Consider the following 24,456-nt stretch of genomic DNA (forward strand, 5'->3'; position numbering starts at 1 on the left):
TCATCTCGATCTTAAATAACGGATGCTGGCTTGCATAACAAGATCATTTTGAGTCAGAATGGACTCCATAATTTTAAAAAAATTACTGAAGAGCGCACAGATGAATTTGGGGAGTATGAGTAGTGGCGTTAGCTGGGAAAAACAACGTCATTTTTAGTCATTGCCGTACAATGGTATGATAAGCATCAAGGCTTTGTCGTAGAAACGTTCTTTAAGAACAAAAATAGTTCGCTGGCGACATAGAGGGTGCTGTGGTCTAAACCCATTTTCACCTTTCCGGTTAGGTCAAAAAGCAAAATGTTTGTTACAGGACGACTGACAACCCTCACGAATTTCACCCAAGACCTCTTCATTGCCCCAAAGTGACAGTTAGTTGCATGTGTATAGGCTTTGTTGGGCCTTACATAGGCTTTGTTGGGCCTTACTTTTTTGAATCTCGAGGTTCGATAGTTACTGTGAACTCTATGCGCTATTGTGAAATGCTGGAGAACTTTATAATCCCCAAAATAGAAGATTTTGGTGGGGAATATAACATAGAAGCCTTTTGGATTCAACAGGGTGATGCCACCGGCTCATACCACCCGTCGTTCAAGCCAAATCCTGCAAGAACAATTTCCCGGCCTCCTGATCTCCTTACGAGGGGATGTTCCATGGCCCCCTCGCTCCCGGGATTTGAGCCCATGTGATTTTTTTCTTTGGGGATATATAAAAACTAAGGTTTACAAAGTTAGACCAAGGACCTTGGAAACTCTTTAGGAGCCAATTACAGATATCAACGCTGGAATAACGCAAGATATGCTGGGAGTAGTTCTCGAAAACGTTTTTGAACGGCTCAAGGTGCGCATCGCTCACCAAAGTCGTCACCTGGATGGAATTATTTTTAAAGCCTAGTGATAAAAAATGACATTAAATTTCATTTTCCGGAATAAAAATCTTTTTTCATTATCTTGTTTGATTTTTTTATGACTTTCCCGTCAAATCAGGGAGTCAATTCTGACTCACCCTGCACCAAGGTCTTCTGATTTCATTGGAGTAAACAGTTTCAGCAGAGACTTTGATACAGAAGGAAATCCTTTTAGTATGTGGATTTTTGTATAGACGTTTAAAAGCTGCATGGGAATTGTTTCATTCGTTTCCTTGGAGAACACCGTACCTCCTTTAAAGGCTACCTTCCGTCTCTTCAAAACCATCGCCTGTAAGAAGCAAATTTGCTGAAGAGGTAGGCGTCATACAACCGCCTGTGAATCCATTAACCAGTGTATAAAGCATCGGAACAGAGATAACCAAACCCGCTTCTTCAGGATAAATTTTTTCGACAAACGTTTTCACCACGTCCATATACTCTCTTGCATCATTCCGTGAATGTTAGGAATAAATTTCAGGCGATTCCGTGTGATACAGAACTCTCGTTAAATTTCACTTTCTTAAAAGATTGAGTCACTTTCCTTTCAGACTACATAATTGATTTTTGAGGAATAATTGTTTCAAATTTGATTCAATTATCCAATAGCCAGGAAACGTAACCCTAATCAGTAATGAGAAAATGTATATGAGCAGTACCGTAAAGAAATATAATTGATGAAATCTTCAATCGTATATACATCAATATCTCCAGAATAAGATTCTTCTCTCATTTACAGATTAAACACTCAGTGAAAACCAAGATTTTTACATATTTCTTTAAATTCCCCAAAGCTTTTCAATATTCTTCAAGCGCAATAAAAAAATAATATCCAAGCCATCTACTGGAAGAAGAAGTACGAACCTTTACGACGTCATAAAAAGGAATTTGGAATCGTCTGAAATTTTAAATTGCTAAAATGTATATTCAGCTTAAATTTGGAAATTTTTAGCCATATATTCTGAAATATGGCTGTTTTCAAATAGATGAATGTTGTGACATTAAAAAATTTTAATGTAGAACAAATTAAAGAATAAATATAACGTTTTCAATGTGATTACCTACACCGGCGACAGAGGCATTTCCCTAAATCCCTCGACCACTCGCCCTAAAATCTGCTCAAAATTATTCTCATATTACGACTTAAATCCATAAGTTTTTGGATAAATTCCTTCCCCCTTACTAAGATTTCATCTAAAGTCGTCTATGTTAGCGAATAAAGAGAAAAGTTTCTCCCTATAGCTTATTTTAGTGGGTTCATCATTAATTACTTCGCAAAATTATATTGGCATAATTGTATTTCGAATGAGTAGCAAAAGAGTATTGAATTACTTAAAGTTACAGTTTGCTACTTGAAACTGGTGTAACATTTAGTAACTACGATATTGCAATAAAATATATCCCAGGAAGAATACGTAAACACACAGTAATCAACCCGAAGGTCGGTTTAGTAGGTGATGGTAGAGATCACCCAGTACTAAGCCCTATACGGCGTGTGAAATTCACACATCATTGTAGGGGGGCTAGTTCCTTTCCCTGTACCGGTTATGGTTTCCCAGGAAGACCTGGTACCCGAAAAATCACTTTAGCTTGGGTGGAGCAGCAGGTGCCCAGAGTGCCTTGCCCGGGTATCGAACCCGAGACCCTCTGGTCAGCTGTCCAACGCTCTACCCACTGGACTACCACGACCCGGCAGAAGATGTACTAAAGCCTAAAAACGTCTTTTCCGATTTTAACAAATACAGAAGCGTAAAGCTACTCGATATTGCATACAATCAGTTATAATAGAGCAATCAATGCATAATACAATCAATGCATAATAGAGCAAAGCATATTAACTCCATTAATTATCGAATGATACGCTGATTTGGCGTGTGATGGATGTGATTTAGCTGTTTTCTCAATGTAAAAATCATTATAAGCTTTGTTTTCACAGGGCAAAAGCAATAGCAAGAGAATAAGACCATGTCAAGTAGCACAAATAATTCTGTGTGCTTTTTATTGAACTTTCCTCTGTCACCGTTTAGTGCACGTGGGAATACAGAGTTAATACCTATATCCGAATTTAAAAAACATTTTATAAATTAAAACTTTCAAAATTAATTAAAAATACTTTTTTAAATAAAATTTAATTTAATAAAAATTTAAATTTAATTTCATAAAAATTAAGAAAAAAGGGTGAAATAGCAGGCATAAAACGGAAAATTATAAAGAGAAGTATTAGGGCATAAGGAGGTTAAACATAAAGAGATAAGAGCTGCGGCGAGCAAAGTTAAGGACTAAAAAGAAAAATAATGCCATCTTGCTTAATTTTAATAATAAATTCACTTGTTTTTTCGCATGCAACAAACCTTCTACGTGAAAAAATAATGGAAATGAACACTGGATAGGGTTTACTAATTACCTTGCGAAATTAATAATACGTAGTAACTGTTTAATTGTGTTTATTTTTTTCCTGATTTATAAAACATAAGATTTGAGGTCATCTTAATATTTTAGTTTAGTATTTATGAAAGTTTTGTGTGCGTACATCAACTGCTACTATATTTCACATTTAACGCTACGCTTTATTATTTACATGCAGAAATTTCTCTTTTGGAAACATTTTAGATTTCCTGATATTTGATATGATTGACCTGAATGAAAATAGTTGGAGACCAATTAGAACTAGATCAGTTATGTTGTAGGTGCAGCAACGTATTACGTTACCTTCATACAGTCATAGATATAACATATGATGAATTTTCACTGACAAGAAAGTAAAATACTTAAGGTATGAACTTCAAGTAGATAGGGAAAAATAAATATTAAAATAGGATATATATTTTTAAGCTCTATTCATATATGACATGCATTCATATATATTTACTCATCTTATCGTAGTATCCGAATGGTTATTATGTGAGTCATTAATAAACCCTCTTGTTCATTGATCAATTACCAATTAATATATTAATGATTGCCAAATTTTATTTTTATTTATCTGACAGGGAATGCTCGAGTTTTCAAAAAATATTATTTATTTTTTTGCATTGATGATGTCAACATTATTAATGGAATCCTAATAGGAACAAAAAATAACGATAAGTTTCGATTATTTAATCTATTTAAATTGTTGTCTTTTTTCATTTGTGCAAAATTTTCATTGTCCCGAATTCATTTCGGTGTTGCATAGAATAATAACTATTGCTAATTCATTATTAAACAATGAGAGTTTGATAACTGTTGGTGATTGATTTTTCTATTTTAAATCTGTGTACACAACAGAAATGTAAAAGCTCCATTACTTTTAAATTTTTGCAAAAATAAACATCTTTTATTTCCAAGATTTAACGATTAGGCTTCCCTTTAACCAAAGACGAGAGCTCCTTTTGTATTTTTCGTAGCCATTGCATGCCAAGCACTCACTTAACTAAATTTAAGCTCATGAGCCAAATAGAAAATCTAATTAGCATTAGGCTGCCAGCGTTTGATACATGAGCCAAGACCATCCGTCCCTAATGAGGTGCGAGGTCAAGAGAAATCACATAGCGTGAGGCTCTTCATCAACTAAAATTTATCTAACTATAACCGGAAAACTTCAAGTGGATGAGATAGGATTAAATCAAGAGAAATTTGGGAACTACGTTTTTCTTACTAGAATATTATCCCTATTAGCTACTCTTTATCGTAGCAGTATTATTCAAGATAAGAAGAATAATCATAGTTTACCGCTTTAGGTAACGATGGTTACCTTTCCATCCGGGTGAATTTCCAAATCACGAACATAAATCGGCTTAGATAAAAAAACTACAGAAAAACAAGGAATGCTGACAGAAAAGACGAAGGTACCATTTTCCTTGCGATTTCACAATGGTTATGGGTGGAAGAACGAGGGAGAAAAAAAACTGAACTTTTCGAGTAGAGGAAAGACCAGTTAATGAGAAGAACTTTATTATGAACATTTTTCATCCTAATGATGAGTGCTATGAGCCCCTCTCCAGGTTGTTTCAGGGGCGACTGATCCCCCACCTCCTTCCCTTAGCCGAACCCTTAGAATAGCCCTTTCAGCGGGGAAACTCTGATACGAGAAATACATAAATAATTCCAATTAACCAACCTCCCTTGCCAAGATGATGTGTATGTGCTCTCGCAAGTTCCAAATTAGTTAATTATTACCATACCTCGACGGTTGAAGCAAAATATCAACAACGGGTTCACATGAACACGTTGAGGAATCGTCAATAGGCTGAATCAGGGTATAGTAAAAGGAGATATTTTCAACCCCTAATATCTAAATGTTAGACACCCTTTAGATGATATAGCTCCTAAGCAAAGTGTTGATTTATACAAAACGTTATTCCACTAATTATTAATTAGTACAATATCATGAGCTTTAAATGCATATGCAGCAGAATAGAGTTCGTACAACAATATATTATATTAAAGTTTTTGCTGATTATCCACCAGAACCCTTTCTAATATGCATTTTCTTCTACTATCATTAATTAACGATAATTTTTTATTACTCTATACGTGTATGGCACATTTTCTTTTTACCATTTAAATGCAAATTAAGGATGATAGTATACAGACCTTATTTTTTAACGATCAAATTCAAATTTAAATCAAAGCTGTGCCTTGGAATCGATATCCTCTATACAGAAACATGACTTTGAATTAACGCAGCATCTAATGAGGAAGGAACCCAGACGTAAAAGCCTAATATAATCAAGTTAATTGTTTCGCTTACAGTTTCTTGAAATAATAACCACCGTTTATTTTTATTAAACCATTCCAATTCATCTCTAGCATTAAGTACCCGAGGTGGATTTCGGCTTAATGTACAGATTCTGAAAGTGATTCTTCCGTCTTCAACAAGTCGCACTCTTAAAATAAAAAGATCGCGTTTCAATGGATAGCATTAGTTCAGAAATTTATTTGATCGATTTCAATAAATTTTTATCACTCGAGGACACATGCTCTCTATTTCTCACATTTAGATCAACTGCTTTGGCCTTTTCAAACTAACTTTAGGAATAAACCTTTAAGCTACCTTTTGCATGCGTATTTACACTATATATAACCTATTTTTAGAGCCGTGCCATTCTTAGTCTGAATTCGTGATTCCTGAATTTTACAATCCCAGGTTTCATAGCGCTTGACTTTCCACGTTCCACCTGAAAGACGAGAGAAAAGGGAGAGGTGGGGAGAAGTAAACCTGACGACCTCAATTACCTACGTCCCCGGCACCACGAACGAGGTAGTCGGCCGCCATTTTTTCGCTCTCCCGAACCACCTGAGCCCCCGCTTTTCCTCGCACGCCCTTTCTTCTTCATCCAAAAACAGGGTAGGCGAGCAAATAGGGCCGTGGGTGAAATTGGGTGGAGGCGGGGTGGGCAGGGGGTTGAACAGCAAGTGGGAAGCGTAGGGTTGATGAGAAACGGGGTTGAGAAAGCGGGGGGGGGGGTAGGAGTAGCTTGAGGAGAGGAGGTTGGCACGGGGGAGGGGGGGGGTTGCAGCCTGTGTGGCCTTTGCATATGGGCCCAAGTGCCTGCGAGAGTGCTTCCGGGGCTCACCATACAAGACTATCAGCGGAAGACGACGTGATGGGATAGCACACAGGGTTTCTGGGGAAAGGGAAGCAAAGTTGGGGGTGGTTCGTGGGGGAAGGGGGGTCGCACGAGTCGAAAGAACGCGGAGAAAACATGAGTCGGGAGTGTATCACGTGGAGTGAGGAAGGCACGGGAGGGTGAGAAGGGCGAAGGTGAGGAAAGAAAGGGCTGGAGGCGGGAATGAGTAGGCACAGGACCCCCAGGAGTGACGAGGCATATCCATTAGCCTAAAAATTAGGGATGCTGAGTAAAATACTGCTGAGAAACCAACCGGGAGAGAAGCGATCGCCATTATTCATCCACTCTGCGAGCTTAACTAAGATTTAAAATTAAAAAAATACAATTAGGTAAAAACTAATCAAATGGCCAGTACAAAAAAATGTCAATGCATGATTAAAAAGGCTCATTTCTGGTAGCATTTACAGATATGGAGATAGTATAATCATGTTAAAGGCAACCATTTAATATAAGGATGTCGTATAGCTATGATTCACGCAATCATCAAGTCTTGCAAAAATCGTGATTATCAGTGACAATCAATGACAAATGCCGAGAATTACCATAGTAATTTTACTTATTTTACGTAACGTCAATCTAGTTTTCTTCCAACAAAGGCTCTTGAGAGTTTTTTCTGTATATTTCAATGAATTGAATATTTTTCACTAATCTTTTTAAGAGTCTTTCATTATGTAAGGCATTTCATTCAAAATAAACTTCAGTCCCCATTAATCAACACTTGATGCTTATCTTCCTCTTCAAAAAAATACCATCTCTTTGGAACAACTTTATTATCTTTAGTTTTTGAACCTCGGGGGATCCAGGGAGAGAACAAAATTTTTACGACGGTGAGTAAAACCCATGACTAGCGACTAGGGTTCACACGCTATGCTTAAAACAGCCATTAGGATTTCAGATGGAAATATATACGGATTGAGGAGGTATCGGATATTTTTTAGAAATAGGATAACGCAATAATTTTATTTTTGGAGTTCCAAATGAGATGGTGGATCCCTATATTTCATGGTCCTTTATCTCAAAGTCCTTGCTTCAAAGTATATATCTTTTCAATCGAAAAGAATAAATCCATTTACTGACGTTCTTTCAAATATATTCGTCTCTGAATTTCCTCGACACAGCTTGCTCGCATTATGGAATCGTTCTCCAGGTTGCGCGTAAAAGGATGAGTGCTAATGACTCCTCAGAAGGAGTCGGAAACAGACCAAAAATAAAGAAAACGCGCTCCTATGTCACCATCACCCCACCGTTAATGTAGGCAGTGAGAAGCTTTCAACCAGCAGCTGCTGCGCAAGATTTTCCACCACTTTTAATTGTAATCATGGGTCTCATTTGCCAGCTCCAAAAATCCTTTTAAGTTTAGAAAATTGCAGTAACGGCTGAACTTAGACTCTTTACATCTAGTGGAATGACAAGCAGTAGCCTCAAAGATACAAAATACCGGTTCAAGGGGAATGCTAAAATGGCTAATGAATTTCAACTCTTAACACTTGCTTTGGACCGTGAAATAATCATAAGCCCTCGTTTTTTTCATTAATTAAAACCAAAATTATAGAAAGGTCCAACCTTATATATTGGCCGTTCATTCGAAAATCCTGAATAATTGATAATGAACATTTTCCACCGTCATTCATCTTCGTAACTCTCCTTTGGGATGAATTAAAAGTTAACAGTTTTAACTTTATTTATAACTGAATAAGAGATTGACCCCAGTGATTCAAAATGAAAATGTTGACATCCTTCGGCATCATTTTATGTATGGATAAAAATTGGAATGAGCGCTTAGGATTTTGAACATTCAAAAGTCATCTTTAGGACGCTTGATACACATAAAGTAATAAACGTCTTTAATTACATAAATTAACTCTTAAAATGATAACTCTTTTCTACGCCACAGTTAATGCAATCAAAATTGCCATTTTTTCATTTTAAAGGGCAATTTTCAGTTCACAAAGTATTTGTCAATGATAAAATGATGAATTGGAGATTTCGAAAAAAAATCTTTTGAATGGAGTAAAGTCGCTTTAGTGGTACAAATGCAGCTAAGAAAAAGAAAATGCATGGAAATGCATTTCATCTCACCCATGGATTCGCTCAAATTTTTCACCTCAAAAATCATAAGTTAGGTACATGTCTACATTTATCGCAAAAATTCATGGTTTGAGAGTATATCTCATCAAGATTGTAAGGCAAAACTTGCATTCTCATAGGAAGGATGACCCCAAGAATATCACCTCCGAGCACGTTAATGGCTACACTTGAAGAGTAATGCCTTTTAAGACCCCAGAAACTAGGTGGAGGTGGCAAAAAGTAGGAGTAGTTTTTAAGTGAGAGATCAGAAAGAAGAGAGAAAGAAAATAATGTTTAACTATCCACATACATGCTTAAATTAATCTATATCTAGCAGAGAAAATAATTATTTACAAAAGTATGATACTTAAATAGACTAAAGAATTAGGAACAAAATTTATCAAAATTGAATATAATCATTTAACCTCCAAGATTTTCATATGTCGTGCATGTCATTAGTTCAAAAATCAGAGGGAATTCACATATCGAATTCCTGGAATATCCGCTAACATGATTATTGAGACTATTTTCAGTAATATTAGCCTTAAATATTAATTAATTAAGATAAGGTTTAGGCCTAAATATCCTAAATTAAGGGATGCCCGCGTCAAATGATTCACTTTTGCAGAGGATCGAGCTGTATCTCGTTGATGGCTAAACAGGATAAAGAGAGCCCAAGGCGGGTTGGAATATTAGGAATGTGAAAAGACGAGGAAAGAGAAGAATAACGAGATAAGGAAAGAATAGTAATGAAGGAAGTTGGATATTGCGTGAGATTAGCCGTTGGAGATATGACACAATAAAAACAGACAAGGGGGTAGGGTTGCCTTTAACTCATACGCTTGACTATAAATGATTATATCAGTGGCGGAGAGGGTACTGACCCAACAACGCTGCTTTCTTCTCCAAAAGAAAACTTGCTTTGTGACGAAGAATCTCAAACAGCCCCTGCACATGATACACTACATAATGCCTTTTCTTTACCAAGTACCTAACTACTCACTAAACCGTGAACGAAAAGATAAGTTCAATCTATTAAGAAAAACGATTTAATTAGCTCACAATTTTTGAAAAAACCATAAGAACTTGAATATTTTTTAAATTTGTCACCAATTACATTAAAAACTGTTTCGAAATATGCCAAACGAGATTATTTTTTTGTTGGAACAACAGTTCTAAAAAAAGGTAAAAAAATATACATCAACAATATAATTTAATTAAGGATCTAATTTGAATAAGGTTCATTTATTATTAACTTATGGAGCCCGACAAATTAATATTAATTTTATTTCATTAAATGTACTACAAATAGCTATAAAGGATCACGAAGTTAAAATGGCAGATGAAACGGAGATTTAATCATTTTTCTAATAATATATTCAATAATGTATTATATAAAATTTTTTTTTCTGGAATAGGACTTTACTTTTTAAATATGAATGCCATAATCCACCCCGAGCAAGAGACTACGAACTAATAAAATTAAAGTTGTTCAGGCAAACTCTTGAATGATTTGATATTATTCAAGTAATTTTGTCGAAAAATAAAAATTCTGCTCTTGGATATTTCATAAAACCGTAAAAAAAGTCATTAGGACCCATTATAATAATGCCGATTACTGTAAACGAAGTCATCTATAAGGTTTCCTATTACACACAGAGTATCCTATAAGAAATTTTACCAAGTATAACGGCTTTGGACATCATTTCTCGGCAAGAATTCGCATTAAAACTTCACATAACTTATAAGGAATTTCACCATCAATGCAAGTCATTCTTTGTTGCTTACTGTGCAATTACGTTTAACTTTCTAATCCTCGAAAAAACAATAAGTTGACAGCAATAGTTGAAAGTTTCCATAATGGCTGATTTCTCAATATAGCGCTCCTTAGTACACTCAGGCATACATATCAAAAATTAGCATTACATCGACGGTCGTTACTTTTATTTCATGAAGACTAGTTAATGTTTTACTAGAATATTGTGGGGTAAAAAGTAGTCTCATAATTCCTATGTGGTAATAAAAGTTGTAAAAATGAATACCACGCAATTCACAATGCTGACGCCATCGGGGAATTTTGGGGTAAAAGGAAAAAAGGAGATGAAAGTTATTTTACATAACTCTAACAATTTTACATTTAATAAGCATGCACAGCATATTTAAATGAACTTAACCTGAATGTAACCAATAAATAATATCCATAGTAATAATATTAATTAAGGGGTCGAATGAAACGTATATCATATTTATGCAGCTATTCTACCAGAGTTTAGGATTATTAGCGATAAAAATAATTTGAAAGAAACATAGCTATGTCAATACCATAGTCTTGCAATAGCATACTTTTAAAAATCGTAGCTACTAGATTTTATTAATTGAAGATTAATAGAATTGTATATAATTTTGAAAAATAGAAGAGTTATATGCTGAAGAGTGAGAATGATAGTGTTTGCTCAATTTCTTTATATTCGCCCCATGTGTTTACTCAATAGAGACCAAAGGAAAAGATTCTACATTAATTTCATTTTCATACATTTCACTTTGTCATTATTTATTATGTCTTTAACATTCTCGTCGATAAAAATACACTCCCTAAAAAATTAAGAAGTTCTTGCCAAATTCTTGATGAAACAGAGTCCAATAAATTGAACTCATTGATTCAACTAACTGAATTCAAAAAATCCTAGCTTGATGAAGTCGTATAAGAGAGATAACTACGAAATAACTGAATTAATTTGTCGTTTGTTTCCTCTTCGAATATAATTATCTCCTCTCATTAGAAGTCACTTCTGTAATTAGATATTGTATATTTCATTACATAATTTATATTTTACTTTGCCACTAATAACCAGCTATTCAACTGAGGAGTGGGAAGAATTCAACTTTTCAGAGGTGATTAATGATCGCATGAGCTTTAGATGTATTTACCATACTGCCAATAAAGCCTAAAAATCCTTTTACAGATGCATGAAAATGAAGCACGTGACGTAAAATTTCAAATGACTAATACCTCGTTATAGCGTAGGTATACTTCGTTAGGTAGACACTTACCCAAAGTTTCATCCAAAGTTTCTTTCCTCAGAAGAAGCAGGCGATAAGATGGTCTATGGATCACTCTAAAAGATCAATCGCGCAGGACAAAAAGGTGGTTAAAAGCTGAAGAAAAGAAGAAATGACAAGTAGAAATCTTTTAGTTTTAGATGAAAACTTAAAGAAATTGCAAAGCAAACGTTTTAGCACCACTTGAGAAAAATCTGACCCAACACGATAGTGAAGATGATAGTGAAAATAAAGTCGACATCAAAATTTAAACAAAAACATAAAGACAAGGTAAAGAATCTATAGGATCCTTAGTCATCCGTATACATTGAATGAGAGATAAATGAGGCAACGTAGTTGGACAAAATAACTTGATTGTTTATTGTCACATATTTTAAATATTAAAAATAAGGTATTCTTGTAATAAAATAAAAAAAATACTTTCAATGGAACTAATGCGGTAAGAATGCATAGGTGACACATAAATACTCATTCAAACTACATTTAATATACAATTAAGTATGTGTATACTCTAATTAATCACCTTACCAAATTTGATTTTGTCCCAGTTATTGAACAATTATTATTTCATAACTTTGGGTAATATTGAAGGAACTTCCTTATTGCTAGTAATAATGTACTAAGCAGTGGAATACCTTCATAAATACTGACTGAATATTAAAAGAATTATTTTGCCAATAGAATGCACTTTTAAAACTATTCATATAAATATGTGTTACCTATCATCAATGTCTATGCCAACCATTTCTCCTTAATTCCCTTAACCGCTTTGTTGTGAAAATTATGAAAAATGGAATAAATGAGGTAGCCTATATATCACGTTCCTCTAGTATCAACGCAGTATCCATTCCTTCACAAGTAAACCGTTGTTCAACTCCACGTCTATTACGAGTACACGTGATCTACCTTGCCTACAGTATCGTATGTAAAGATAGTCTATATTATAACAGTCCCATATGGTAATTTTCATTCCTGAATGACACTACAACTTCATCGAAAGTAAAGATTTGATAAAATGAAACTCTCTGGAAACAAAACTTTAAGATATTTATTAACTATGATTAAATTATTGAAATAATTGAAATGCCAAGAAGAAGTAAATAGCGTGTCACAATGCCAAATAAACCACACCGTTTTCTGTTGTTATCTTTATACGTAACTATTGCTATATGGCAGGCATATTTTAGCCTAATTCTGCACTGTATTTTTTCGACGGTACACATCACCGTGAGCTTCGGAAGCAAAGTCTGCTCAACAAGCAAGCACAAACGTCTATAGCAAATCCTGTCTTCAACAATATTTCCCTCATTAGACTTATTAGGACTCTCCATGCAGTCATTATTTGGACCCTATGGAAAGTTCAAAGACGTCTTAAAGTCTATGCCCTACCCGCGGATCAAAATCGGTGTACTCTCCTCTAAATCTCCTCGGGCCCATGTTCTAGCTGCTATTTTTCTCTTTAAATCCCTCCACCACTCAATAAACGGCTCACATGAAATTTTTCTGTATAGTTTGAATTAATTCCCGAAAACTTATTTTTTTCTCTCACCACATTAATTACGTCGGACATCTCTTCTGCTAAAAGTTTCTGCGTCTTCATCACTATCCAGCTATTTCCCTCCATTTGGAAATGGAGGAATGCAGAACTCAAAAGACTCATGTCCCCTCTCTTTTACTTTCCTTAATGAAACTATCACATTCATATTTAAAATGTAAGCTTTCAAATCCTTTTATATGAATAGAATTGTTTCAAAAATCATTGTCATGGTTACAAATCAAGTTTCTCATTTCCACGGGAATGAAATATTGGAAAATTAGTAATGCTAGGATTAATAAATATGCTACGAATTCCCAGGAAATTAAATCAGATCTTTTTGAAACTACTAGAGTGTGATGATTTCCTTTATGCTGAAAGTAAATAAATGAAAACTTTAAGGCCCAATGATGTTTTTGGTATTCATTTCCTCGGACTCATTACAATACGCTAAATAGTTTGCATTACGATCTAACCAGGACATGCAAACTATTACCCGAACCTGTAGAGTTATTCTAATTTACATTAATTTTCCTTTTGGGAAAGAACAAGGAATCATGTACAAACGTGTAGGCATTATGGTTCATTATCCCAGTTGAAGTGTTGTTGGAAGTAGATGAAGTATCAAAAACTCCTTTGCGGGAAATAAAGAAGTTACAATTTCTTTTGTTCTCGAGAAACATTTTGCCTGAAAAAGGCCGCGGAAATAAAGGATAATAAATTTCAGACGTGTTCTGATGCAAAAGGAAGCCATTATCTTTAACGACTTGCAGAGTGAACTCAATGAAAACTCTGGATATAACCGAATTGTGAAAGAAACCTATTTTATCAAGTGTCATAAAACACGCTAAAGCAAGAAAATAATTTTAAACTTTCATAATATTCTGTAGGCAGAAACAAAGGAAATAACGAATTCTAAATCGCAGAGGAAAAGTGACCGGGCTGGGGGTCTTGCCTAAAACTATGACAGTAGAGAAAACTCTATACAAGTAATAATGGGTTCACAGACGCTTTTGGGAGAATGTGAATCACCTGTTACGTTCGAATGTCCAAGTTATAAGCTGAAAAAGTTTTTTTTTGAAAAGCACCATCTGCAAAATTTAATATCGTCCTACGAAAACAGAATATTGAGGAAACAACAATTGATCAGCGCCATTACAATTCAAAGATATTGAGAAATAAATTGAATAAGAATTTTTGAAAGGAAGCTAAGGATTTATCTTCCCTCTCACAGAACAATTCAATATTACTTTCCAATGATTCTCTCCATATCCACATTTTCTCTATAGGATCTCATCTGAGGCCAAGGGTAACATGTACCAAAGTACTCGTAGGATGGAATGAGGGAGACGTAACTAAAATATCTGAGTCTTTCGCAGTACAATTTTGGAGCATGCTGATTACCAAGAAAAATTTAGGCACCGTACATAATAGAAATTCAATTAAACCAATCTCAAAACGTAGACAATAAATCTCTAAATAAAAAGTAGAGGTTATTTTTAGTACAAGGCATTGCGGTAGTTTGTGATGGACCGATGTTCAAGATGGACCGTGTGTTATGAACGCTGCCACTGTATTCCGATAAAGAAAATATAATCAGTTTCGTTTTGCTTTTCGGTGTATTTTGGAGGCCGACATATATCGATAAGCCGACAAGGTCGCTCATGATGATTCATACGCTTTTGCGATAAGTTATTTTATTGCACATTTAAAAATTCTCAATTTATTAATAATTTCCTACAGTTTTTGGATACAAACGAATGTACAGTATTTTTGTCACGGGTTCATTAAACAATAAAGGATATTCCATTAAGCCCCTAATGTAATAGAAACTACGACCCAATCATCTTTATAAATGACACATCAAGCTTCCATTACGAACCTGCGGGTCCATTTCATTATCTTTGATCGAAACTCGACAATCGATTTCATGGACACTTTATTAAGGTATATTTTCTCATCTTCGATTCCCTGAAAAGAAGGTCCCATAAGGAGTTCTGGACAAGTTTACGACGCTATGGGATTATCTTTAAAGAGATTAAAGAAAATATTCGGTAAATGCTATGGAGAAAGAGGTGGAGGGAGGTGAGTAAAACAAATAGGGTTTCCCAGAGTAAATGACCATGAGAAGGGAACGAATCGAGTTGGGGCGGGCAAGGGAACACTCATCGGTTTGAATAGGTCTCGGACTATAGGTGATGGATTAAGTCGAGATGAAGGAGAAGGGTGCGGAGAGGTAGGGTGGGGTGGGAGCAGTGACCGAGACGAAAGGGAAGGCAAAGGCACTTGGAGACCCCGACCCAGCGTCGGGTGGGGAACTCAATTCCTCTAACCATCTGCTGCCTCCGGGCTAATGAAATGTAATCGGCCAATCCCAAGCCTGTTTTTTTTTCTTTATTGCCGTTTTATATACGACGTCCATCCCCTTTTGTCCCCGGCTTTCACCAAACCCTAGCCACCATTGGCTCCAAAAGTAAGGACTCTCTCGACGCGTTCGAACACACTTCCACCACCCTACTTCTTGATCTCCCGGGGATGTTATCAAGGGGATCGGATGATTCTCGCGTACTTATATGTGCCCCCTTGAGTTCTACCCTTCTTCCGTCGTCGAAGGAGGAAAACTCTCCTTAGTCGAGAACTCGGCGTCACCGAGACGGATGAAGTCCCGTAAAGCAATGGTAATAAACCATCACGGCGACATGGATGCTTTTACAGTGGCGGAGTGTAAGAAGATAAACAGAGGAAGCTGACCGATCCGCCCCCATTCCCAAGTGCCCCCATTCCCTGGGCCTCCTCTGTACACTCGCTAAATTTATCTTTCGAAGCTAAAATTGTGTCAATGTTAGTCGAAAAGCCCAACTAAAATCCTGTGTTCTCTTCATTCCAATTTCGATTCAATTAAGTATCAATTAGTTGGCATATCAAAATAATGAACGACTTTTTACGTCATAGAGAATTTGCTTTCCTAACTCAAACACTACACTTGACTCATTGAAAGTATTATATTATTATTACTAAGTATTGCGTATTTATGATAGGCAGATGGACATTCGCAAATGGTATTGATACCCAAGAAAATTGCCTCTATAATGCATAACCTTTCAATATTTCTACCGCGAAATTTTTTGGAGAACAGCTACACACTTCCTCAATTGGCTCGACTTAATTAAAATTTCTGCGGATGTCTTCCTATCCGTCCTACTTATTTTTTTATATTAACTGCATCAATATCTCTTCCAATATAAGCTCATAATAAAACAAAATCCTCCACAAAAGATTATCTTCTTGTCTCAAAAGGATTCCGAACCACAAGATGCTACATATTTTAGTCTTTCTTAAACAATTCTTCACTTTTGTGTGTGCCATCAATCTTATCACCATATAAAAGCTTCGTAATCACGAACTGACCTTTGAATCTACTTAATTTCCTCCTAATTTAAAGGTTAACTTGCCTTGCCTACTTCACGCGGATTTTATCACCTTTCCCATTCTATGTTTTATCTTCATTCCATTTGTATACTATTATTCTTCTGAAGTACTGAGAAATAACTCAAATCCATGGATAACTAAGTCATTCAATTACATACCCGTAATCGTACCTTCCCTCCCAAACTTGACATAGTGAAAGTGCTTGTGCGTTTGGATCATCTCTAGAGCTGTGCTGGCGAGAGCAACGATCATTTCTCCAGGTAGGGTAGGTCGAAGGTTAGGCGCCAGAATAAAGGTAGTCCACGAGGCGTCTGTTCATCAGTGAGGCAGCAACACAGGCGTTTAACTGCAGCGGAGCGGCCATTGAGTGATAGTGTCACGTTAAAAACACTATTGAGGAAGGCAGCGGTAAACCACCTCAATTATCATTCCCAAATTTAAGTGATGGACAGCTTAGGGCATATGAGTCCTGGCAACTACGGGACTCGGCCCAATCGGCCGTGTACCGCGCCCGGCAGCGGGAGAGGCAAGGCTTCCGCAGTTGTCATCCCACGAAACCCTTGCGGGGAAAAACCGACAGCAGCAGGACAGAAAACACGGGAGAAGACCAATTTACTTACAATAGGAACTTGGAGTGTTAAGACATTGTTGAGGACAAGAAAATGAGAGAATATTAAGCGAGAAATGGAAAGAGAAAATATATATATTTTAAGTCTATCCGAGCTGAGATGGATGGATGGCGAGGATTAATGGATAGTTATGGAGTATTCATAGAGAAGAGTTTAATACAATTTAGAAAAAAGGAAATATATCAAAAAATTGATATCGAAAGCCCCAAAAGTAACAATAAGAACTGTTCATGGGAAAAGGACAAGGAAACCATAGATCACGGGTGAAATCATTATAAATATAAGAAAGGAGTAAATGGACGAATGTTAACACGAAGTTAGGCAAAATGAAGTTCAAAGAGTTAAAATAAAAGTGGGCAACAGATAGGGCAAAGGAAGCATGGTGGAAGACGCAGTGTGAGGATATGGAAAGTTTGCAGAGAAAGGGTGAAATTGGGGCGCTGTATAGTAAATTTAAATCTTTATCGGGAAGTAAGAAAGGAAGACTATGCTAACAGTTAGAGATAAGGCGGGTAAGATAATAGTTGACCCAGCAAATATCCAAGAGAGATGGAAGGAATATATAGAAGAACTGTAGAGTAAAGAACTTATACCAACAAAGTTAGACATAGAAAAGGAACATGACGTAGAGCAAGATAGCTTAGGTCCAGGCATACTCGATGAGGCCACTAAGGGAGATGAAGCTAAATAAGGCCGTGGGGGTGGATAACATTCCTGCGGAACTACTGAAATGTTTAGGCAAATAGGGGAGGAAGAGGCTATATGGGCTGATCCGTAGTATTTATGAGGAAGGAATCTGGCCGGGAGACTTTGTGAGATCAGTTTTAGTTCCTATTCCGAAAAAGGTAAAGGCTACGTCATGCGAGGACTACAGGACAATAAGTTTGATATCCCACGCAGCTTAAGTTGTTCTCAGGATAATAAACAAAAGCATAGAGAGTAGGGCAAATGATTACTTAGGGGATGATCAGTTTGGGTTTAGGAAGGGGAGAGGTACGCGTGATGCCATTGCAGTAATGAGATCACTAATCGAGAGAAATATGCATAGCATACAATCAGGACGTATTTGCCTGCTTCGGAGATTTCGAAAATCGTTTGATAGATTAAATTTGGAAAAAGTAATGAGTATATTGAAAAAATAGGAAGAGTTTGGAGGGAAAGGAGGCTAATCCGCAACCTGTACATGTCTCAGACTGCTCGGGTGTAGGTGGGGAACGGGGAGCCCGGATGGGCAGTGTTAGGAAGAGGTGTAAGGCAGGGTTGCCCATTATCACCGTTGCTGTTCAACCTGTATGTGGAGGAAATGATTAAAGAGGCATGGGAAGAACTGGAGGTAGGAATGAAAGTTTGAGGGAAATTTTTTAAATTAGTTAGGTTTGCTGACGACGAAACTCTAATTTGTTAGTCAGCCAAGGGGTTGCAAGCAATGCTGAGTGAATTGGAAACTCAGTGCGGTAGAAATGGAATGAGAAACCAATATTAATAAAAAATTATACGATTTTTCGGAAGTAAAAAGCTTAAGCTAAACATTAAAATACCAGGGCAAATATTTAGAGCAGGTGGAACAGTTAATGTATCTCGGCAGTGTGTTGGACGAACATGGTCAAAGTAGTAGGGACATGCGAAGAAGAATTGTGCTAGGCAATGAGGCTTTAAAAAGGAAGAAGGGGTTGATGACATAGACGTTGAGTAAGGATGTTAAGAAAAGACTTGCTAAAACTTTGATATGGAGCGTAGTAATTTACGGCGCGGAAAAGTGGTCACTGAAGCAGGAGGATAGTCGTAGATTGGAGAAGGATGGAGAAGGCGAAATGGACCGAAAGGAAAATAAAGGAGGAAGTACTAGGTATGGTGGGAAAACCAATGAAGAGGTGTAAGGTATGGTGAGCGAGGAGAGGGGATTGTTGGGAGAAATCATAAGGAGGGAGAAAAAATGGATGAAAAGTCTATTGATCGGAAAGGGGATATTGAAGACTATTAGGCAAACGAGGAAAGAGTAGGATAAGGATAGGAATGTTGTATGTATGAAGGGAAGAAGGAAGTACACGGAGATGAAGAGGGACTTATTGTAGAGTAGGATGCTGTAATGCTTTATGTTAGGAGATATTTATTTGGTAGTTTTATCCATCCAAAACTGGTGTATTACCTTTTAATGAATGTAGCTTATTAAATAAATTACCTATTGGCATAATGTTACAATGAAAGCAGTGCCAAACACATAAGGGATTTTTTTTAATTTTTCGGGCATCTTGCCACTTAGGTCCAAATTTGAATAAATGTTAGATACATATGGAAATAATGTTTGCAGTAAATTAATGGGCAATATCACAGAATGATATTACTGACGGGGAAACTAAAGCCTAATTCAAGAGCAAAAACTCGGAAATTCTAAAACAAACGGGAGAATGTGAAATTCTGAACGGGTGAATGAATCAGAAAAAAATGTATGACTTCTGACAAAGGCGAAAAGGATGTAAAGTACGTCGATGAGCAAGGATGAATTCCAAAACATGAATGCTGCATCCAAAAATAGGATTAACATTTACAGTATTTTCGAAATAATTAATCCTCCGCGAAGGTTCTAAAGTTGCATACAAATGAAATGAGCCTTTCAAAACGTTTTAAGAATTTTAGGGTTTATCAATCCTTAAAACAATGTTATGATTTTTAAGATCCTGTATTTACACCTCTTAGATTTAAGAACAGTTGCAATAAAAGTAGTAATAGAAGAATAATAGTTGCAATAAACTAATTGTTAGACAAAGCAAAAATATAATCAATAAATTGGTATACATTTTTGGAATGATAAAAGAACACACAATACAGATTTATTTACTCAAAAACCTCTTCCTATATTTAAATAAAAGTGACATGTTTGACTAGCCTTAAACTTTCACGTGACGTAGTTTTGCATCCATTATAAAATGGAAATTTTAGCAATGACAATATGAACCTTACTGTAACGGTTAAATATTTGATTTTCCTATATGCGCAAAGTAAATTATCCTCTTTTAACACGAAAATGGCTTTATAAGGTTGGAGAGTGCACTAAAGGTCGATCGCATGAAATTCTGCCATCCCATTTCCAAAGATGCCTCAGATAGTCTTTACCAGAGAAAAGCAATTTTCGATGTGAATAAGGTAGAGGCCGCCTCGTTTTGCTTTTCTTTCTTCTGAAATTACCAAGAAAAAGTGGACCATTTTTGATGGAACGGCTTTTAACTCTGCCTCTCTAAGTAGGTACATGAAAATGCGATAATTAACCGGTGGAAGATTTTTCCGCTACTGGTTACTTCAGTGATCTAATGCAAGCCTCAGTTGAGAACCAAATTCCTATTTATCATGTAATTACAAATTAATATTAGCAGTTAAACTTAAAGAACAAAAATTACTGTTACTCTGATCATTTATTCCAAATCAAACATCAAAAAATACCTTTATTACTTGGGGCGCATGGAAACTTTTATATTTTTCTAAACTATCACACCAGTGATCCTCGCTATCTTTCCACGTGCATAGACCTAAAATATCTCTATTTCTTCTTCCCATCTTTCGCCTCATATTCTCTAATTTTCCTGTGCTCAACGTTGTCCTAACTTACAAGTTCCTAATCTAACTAATTCGGTCTTCTTCTCCTGCGTCTTCAGTCCTGCTGCTCTCAGTTTTCCTTATCCTTTTACCGGGGATTGCTTGCCTCTCCCGCTGCAGGGCACAATACACGGCCGATTGAGCCGAACTGAGTATTTGCGAGGACTGTTATTTTCTATACTGTCCATTTTAAAGTTTTCGGGAATAATAATTAATGGTTTTCCCGTTACCTTACTCAATATTGTTTTTAACGTGACATCATCACTCAATGGCCGCCCCATTGGGATCAGACGCCTTAGCAGTAGCCTTTCTGAGGAACTGACGCCTCGTGGACTACCTTTCGTCTGGCTCCTTGCCTTCGACGTATCTCGCATTGGTGACCCTACAAGGCGCAATTATCATTTATTCCGCCAGCACAGACCTAGGGGTCCAAGGAACGCACAAGCCCTTCCACCACATCAGGCTTGTAACTCCATGGGAGGAACATAGTCACATATTATTAGGTAATCTTCCGGTTAAGGCACGTTTTAGACGGACACAACTAAAAATCATCTTCAAGCCTAAGAACATCTCCTCGCGTAAATTAAAAGTAGTGTAATTCGGCGTGTGTACCATTACGCAGATTACTGTCTTCGTTCCCCATTAATTCATAATTTGTATGAGCTGAAACAAAAGAACTAGACTTCGGCTTCCCATGTTTCATCTCACTGACATTATCCATCCATGTTCGAGCAACGTTGCAGGAACCCTGAATTACCCTATGATCAATTAAGTCACAAGGTGAGGATTAATTGGCTTTAAAAAACCGTCTCGGAGGAATTTGGGGTACCGCCTTAATCTAAGGCAAACACTTTTGTATGGGTGAGGTTAGAGGCTTGTAGGAGGAGGAAGTGATGTGGATGCTTTTAAAGACACCTCGAGAAGAAAAATAATCCCAGCTCTCTTTGAAAATTCTTATAAGACTCAACATGATGAAAAAGAGCTTAAAAAAAGAAAAAAGTTGTATAAAAGAATGAAAAAACTTTTCGTCTTAATTGTGATCACTGTAAATGTGCGACATTAATATTTGTGCACGAAGGGAAAACTCACCCTTATTATATGACCATCAAGGGCTCGTACGTTTATGAACCATGAAGGCACTAGTTTGTCGAGGATATTTACCTTCCTTAATGGAAGTAGATACGCTTGCAATGGAAAGTGAAAGGTATTTACCACTGAAATTCATTTCCCAACTAAATCCAGTATCTTGGGGGCAAGATAGACCGCAGTAATATGAAAATACTATGAAATCGAAGCGTGTAGAACACTCTCAGGAAGTCACCTATGGGTCATCACGATTAACTCAAACGAAATGCTTAAATCCTCCCTTATTGAACGTAATCTACGGCATTACACACCGTCAGATGGGATAGAGTGACTGATACGAAAATATCAAGCTATGATATTCTTGCTATCATCATTGTTCTACATAGCCTATAATTATAGCTGCACTTCTCCGAATCGCTCACAATGATAAACTCAGGCATTCCCAACTGAATGAAATTTTTCCTCAGTTTCGCCAACCTACTACCTTCAAAATTCTAATGAAAAATCTTATTTTGCTTTCCAATTCAGCATTAAAAAGTTAAATGAAGCCGGTTTTGAGGCACGAGTGTCCGAAATTACAAATTGTTTTACACATTCCAGAGAAAATATTGGTCCTTGATTAGTTCCAGTTCCCGTAACTAGCACTCGCAACACCGAAAGAGTCACCCTTCTGGCCCAATTCTAACGAGCTTTCGTTGATCGACAAAATTTATCGACAGCGTTTCATGGACTAACGACCATAACTTTTTATAGTTTTACGAGTAATTTTTCTAGTATTATCACTTTTTCTCAAGGGGATAATAACTCAAAAGCCTAATCAAGAAATTAATGATGATGAAGAGTTGACTTTAGTTGACGGAACCAAGTATAAAGATCGGAGACCTTCCAAAATCACAAGAATTGTGGAAATTTATCACCGGAAAATGACCTATAACTCTAACAGAAATTCTATTTCACTCTCTTTGTTTTCCCGCTGGTGAAATTTATTGTTCTCAGACTTGCAGACATTCGATTAATAGAAAGGAAGACTTTCATATTGAAATATATTTGCCCGAATATTTTGCATCATGTGCAATAACAGCGAGACAACTGTAGGAGAGGCAAATCAAATATGCCCTGGATGAGTCATTTTTTATTAATTTCCTTAAAAAATCAGCCTATTGAACTTAAATACTGATCATTATAAACATCTTACAAAGACTGCTCACTTTGAGCACCTTAAATATGTAGACCACCGTATCGTGTATAAAAAAGATGTTCAGTCGTCGGTTGGATTTCTCATATCGTCAATTTGTAACCAAAGGAATTTACCCTCGAATCTATTACATGAAATGATCAAACAACCTTTCTATGGATTCACTACAATTCACTTAGAACCACCATAAAATTCAAGTTGAAAGAAATATAAAAATTGTTAATGAGAGCAAAATTCATCGTCCACCGTTCTCGGAAAATTTATTGATGCGACCGATTAATTGAGTGAAAAAAAATTATCATTTTTAACTAATCGATTTAAATAATAAACGAAGGTTGAAGCATTTTTTCGAACTTGTAAACGAATATGTGAATAAGGCCTTATTACTTGTAATGCCTTATTTTCGAGGTTAGCAATATTTACGAATAAGCGATGAGTCTTGCGAAGTTACATATCTCTTTATGATGCGTAGTGGTGATTGAAGATATTTCAGTTACATCCCACACTCAACTTTCTTACATTACTATCGTGGGAGTTATGCTTGGAAATAAAGAAAAATTCTGTTTTCTTCAATTAATTTCATGATCCAAAAATAAAACTGATTACCTTATTCAATTTAAATTTTACAACACTAAAAACGTTAGTCTCCATTTTATTCATACGCATAATTTTTAAACATTTAATGCAAATGTCTCCATCTGAAAATTTGCTCATAAAATAGCCCAACTGACAATCTCAGACAATTCCAAATCCCTCTCATTTAAAGTTGAGATTTTGAATTTATTGCTTTCCTAAAACCGCACTAAAAGCACCTTAGTATTATCTCTTAATGACCCTTCAGTGACTTATTTAAGTGATAGATGCCGAGCGAGGCGAAAGCATCTGAAGTACGGAAGTACAAGACCTAGTTTGGAGGACAGGGGGATGTTAGTAGTTCTCAATGGTGGATATAGGGGGATGAGGTATGGGTGAACGCATTAAAAGTTTGGGTGGTGTGATAGAGATAAAGGCGTGGCGCAATGAGAGCGGTGGAGGGACCTGCGAGAGTGTGAAAATCTCGGGGGTTTGTGAGGAAAATGTTCAAGAACGCTAGTAATGTATGGTAAACAATTTTCCTTTCGGATCTCATACTACGCTTGTAAGCTGCTCCAAAGAGGTATAAAAGAAAGCCTCGCATTATATACCAAGGGATTTACGGAAAATTTAAGACTCCTTCTTAAGTTCAAGGATTCCAAGTTGTGTGTCATGGCATAAATTATGTTCGTCCCTTTTGCCAACCAGTGGCCTAAGGCGGTCTTCCATAGGGTTTTCCGGACTCCGTGCGAGTTAACGAACCTTATATCATTCCCTGTTAT

General features: G+C 36.4%; 1 long non-coding RNA gene across 1 annotated transcript in view; it reads left to right on the forward strand.

Annotated features, from left to right (window-relative positions):
• Window positions 1–24,456, forward strand: part of LOC139695061 (uncharacterized) — a 624,365-nt gene that overhangs the window by 151,993 nt on the left and 447,916 nt on the right. The gene's annotated exons all lie outside the window — the stretch shown is intronic.

The sequence above is a fragment of the Hetaerina americana genome, unplaced genomic scaffold, assembly GCF_022747635.1.
Source record: "Hetaerina americana unplaced genomic scaffold, ioHetAmer1.1.p SCAF_6, whole genome shotgun sequence".
Lineage (NCBI taxonomy): Eukaryota > Metazoa > Arthropoda > Insecta > Odonata > Calopterygidae > Hetaerina > Hetaerina americana.